This window comes from Condylura cristata, unplaced genomic scaffold, assembly GCF_000260355.1.
Source record: "Condylura cristata isolate star-nosed mole 26May11 unplaced genomic scaffold, ConCri1.0 scaffold00022, whole genome shotgun sequence".
In the NCBI taxonomy this organism is placed as follows: domain Eukaryota; kingdom Metazoa; phylum Chordata; class Mammalia; order Eulipotyphla; family Talpidae; genus Condylura; species Condylura cristata.
This window is the reverse complement of record NW_004567123.1, coordinates 36722384-36726395: the sequence shown is the minus strand read 5'-3', so window position 1 is coordinate 36726395 and position 4012 is coordinate 36722384.

Below are 4012 nucleotides of genomic sequence, written 5' to 3'. Positions count from 1 at the left end.
GGCCCCGCAGCAGCAGGGACTCGTGGGCGGCGGGGGACAGCCCTGGGCCACAGCCTGCGGGCAGCCTGCCCCCCCCCCCTCCGCGACCTGGCCGGGACAAGCTGGCCCTCGCTTTCCGGCTTGACTTTCGATTTTCATAAATGCAAATGCAAATGCTTATCTGCTCCATGAAGCCTTGGCATGTTTAAATAACCATTATCCCTTCAATGAATTCCAGGGACGTTGGCATCATTATTCTCCGGGATGGAACAGGCATTAACTCCACAGGGGGGTCATTAAAAGATGGCTATTTCTCTACGTGTGACCGGTGCGGCCGTGGTAATGTATTTATTCAGGATTTAGAAAATGGAATTCAATTAGAGCTGAGATGGTGTTAAATTAAGTGATTCCTATTGTATTGTCCGACAGACGGGCGCTGCCCCTGGAGGCCGGCCCCTCCCAGCCTGGTTCCCTTCTGCTGCTGGCTGGACGCAGGAAACCGGGTGGCTACCCTGGCGGCTCACCCAGCGGGGTGAGGACTTCCAGGTGACATCTGCCTGTGGACGCCGGACCGTGGACGCCGGACCAGTCAGCTGGTCCTGCCAGCGCTGCCGGACGGCCGCCCCCTCAGATAACGAGGCTGGGGGGCATCACTCCCTTCCCCATCACTGTTCAATGGCGCCGGTTGGAGATTTCAAAGACAGGGAGACCGCTGTCAGCCTGCCTGCCGCAGCTAAATTCCTGGGCGCTGTCTACGAGAGACTGGGGCTGCGGCAGTGATTATGGACCTGAGAACAATTTTTGAGCCAATCGGGAAGCAAGGTGAGAAAGAATAGTCATTTAGAAAGGCCTAACCCTGGCCCGGGCGCAGCCCACCAGCTCTCCAGCCCCTGCCGGCCGCCGGGCCCCTCCAAGCCCCTCGGAGGGCCCGCGGGGGCACCTCGCGGGGATCTGGGGCAAGAGAGCCACGAGGGGCAGAACCCCGATGCCTGCAGCCAGCTTCCTCTGCAGACAGCGCTCCGAGGGCCGTGGCCTTCTCCGGGAGAGAGCCGCAGACGTTTGGGGGCGACGCAGGCGGCAGAGGCGCTGGGGTTCGGGCGCTGTTGGAACCCACACCAGAAGAGAATCGAGTGACGGGAGGCACTGGCAGCCCCTTGGCCAACAGCAGCCCCCAGCCGTCATGCATGCAGAAGGGCGGAGACCGGCGCTTTCAGGACCCGTCTGTGCTCAGGCCAGGCTGGGACCGGCCAGGTGGGATGGCTCTCCTGGTCTCCCCAGGGGCTCCGGGGGCTCCCGGAGGCAACGCCCTGGGGACTCGGAGGTCAGTGCTGATTCGGAGGAATGAGGCCATCAGCTAGAAGTTGGACTGGACCCCAAAGTACAGACATCCTGGGACTACCTGGGAGGTCCATGGGTGGGGCAGAGGGCGGAGCAGGGGGCTGAGCGCCTAGGGGTGCGCTCGCTGCTCCCTAGCGGGGCTTCTCCCTGCGGTTGTGGGCTCGGGGTACAGGCGCGGGGCCCTCTGGGCGGCGGTGGGGCTCGGGTGGGACCTGCGCGTGTGGAGAAGCTGCCACCAGGAGGCGCTGTGGCGAGCAGGTGCCTGTGGGGGCGGCCCGGGGTCTGACCGCAGGAATCTGTCTGCGCTCCCGCTCCCTCGCTCGCTCCAGAGGAGCCTGAGTCCCCAGCGTCCAGCAAGGCCCGGGCCTGGGCGCCTGGTCCCCTCCCCCGCAGCGGCTCCCGCCTGGCCTGGAAACCGCCTCCCCAGTCTCTGCAGCCTGCACGCGGACGTGCGGTGTGCCTGCTGCCCGCGGACCGCGAGGTCAGCCCGGCAGGGGCGGGTGTCTTGGCCACACGGCCCCTCCTCGCTGCTCCTCCGGAGCCCTTGCCAGGCGCGCACCGGCCTCGCCGTCGCCTGGCGCACCGGCCCTGCCCTCCCGGCCGCCTCCCTGTCCTTCCGTGGACCTCGGTGGCCGAACCCAGCCTCCAGACGCATAGGCGCACCCTCCCGCCAGTGGCTTTCGTTTTAAACGTTTCTATTATAAACTCCGAGTCCGGTTTCTGCGGGGCTCATCTGGTCCCTAGAACACCCCCCCCCCCAAACGGCGATAGCAATAGGACAGCCGAAAATAGCACGATATAGACTTTCCCTAAAGCGTCTCCTTCCTCATTCAAGTTAGATGACAATTTTGTTTACTTGGTTCAGGTAAAATTCCAGGAGCATCTGCGCACCCTAGAAGAATGAGGAATTGACTTTCTCCATACAGCAGGCGCAGCGCTGCATAGAGGAGGCCCACTCATTGCCCACCCACAAGCGCTCCTTTTCTGCACCCCGCCCACCACAGGCACCCCCTTTTCTTCTTAAGATTTATTTATTTATGCATAGAACTGGGACACAGGTCAGGGGTCCAGGGCTGAGAGGCTTCACCAGAGACAGAGTGGGGAGCAGAACAGGCGGACTGACAGCAGGCCGGTGGAGAGGTCTGCGGTGCCCTGGGGGTCCCTCTCTGGCTGGGGATTGAATTTGCACTGAAGCGGCTGCGGTCAGCTTGTGGTGCTGTGCTTTAGCCTGCTGCGCCACCAGGGAGGGCCCGGCGCCCCCACCTAATGGGCCTGTGGGAGGAACAGGCCACCGTGGGGGCACAGGCTGGGGGAGCAGGGGCCCCTTCCTCCCTCTACAGGGCACTGGCGATTTCCAGCCACCAGGGAAGGCTGGCCGGAGCCAAGTCAGACCTCAGTCTGGACAGCTAAGTCTGCTGAGTTTTAAACACCCATGGGTGATTCCACAGACGGCAGGCTGGGGCGTGGGAGGGCAGCCCGTGTCCCAGCCCTGCAGCCCAGCCGTGGGCAGCATGGCTCACCTCTCTGGACACACATGGAATACCTTTCCCTCCGCTGTCGCACAGCCCTCACACAGGTGTGGCTGTCCGAGTGGCTGCCACCGGCCAGTGGGGATCAGCAGCCTGCCTGAGGGCTTCTCTAACAGCCGGGTGGGATTTCCCACACCCTCCGCTGTAGCTTGCTGGGTTTCCCACATGCGCAGAGGCGGGCGGGGCCTTCCCACACGCTCAGCACCATACGGCGGTGAGGTGAGTGCCCAGAGCCCTCAGCCGCACCTGTGCTTGGATCGCGGGTCTCCTGGCTGTTGGTCCAGTCGACTTGCTGGGCTGGACACTAAGGTTGCCTGGCTTACTGGTCACTAAGTCCAGAGCGCTGACCGGACCCCCTCAGTGTCCTCGGCCTTCCTGCGGAGGCAGCCTATTAACTGCCCACTCGAGAGGGCGCCGAGCGTTCTTGCACTGGCCGCCGCTGGCCAGAGGGCCCCTCAGACCCATGGGGGCCAGACCAGGCCCGGGCTGGGGCCAGTTCTGCCCCTCACGAGCTGTCTAATTTTTGCTCCATAAAGTAAGCTCATTTTAAAGTCACCGGGGCTGTCATTTACAAAAGAACCATGGCGCATACGTCTCTAGCACGTGGTCATCAGTGGCCCACTAGGCTGCGGAGGGGATTAGGGATGTTCCAGGCTGACCTGGAAATCCGGCCAGTGGCAGCCACTGTTTCTAGCAATTTGCTCTAACAGAAGATGCTTTTCTAGCATCGGAGGTCAGAGGAAGTGGGGAGCTGACAGGCACTGCCCCCCAGGGGTCAGTCCCCCTGGGGGTCGGGCCCCACAACGGCCGAGAGTGGGTGCCCTGAAACTCAATGATTTTCCTAATAGATACAGGGCCCAGGTCCTCTTCCGCCTAGAAGCTTTTTAATGAGGTCGGTGCTGCAAACATAGAGATTTGAAAAAATGTTGAATAAATGGCATGTCAGTTCTGTTAAATCACACCTGGTTATGTATTTTCCCCTCTTCCTCCCCAGCGCAGCCAGCGCACAGCCAGAGCTCTGAGGGCCAGTGCGCTGGTTAGGGCGGAAGGCTTGCTTCCCATTAAATTCCGAACACGTGAGCAGGGCTCCAGCCGCCCACACCAGCAGGCAGACCTGGGCCTGCCACCCCCACCCCAGCGGGCAGACCCCAGGTCCTCCACCCCCA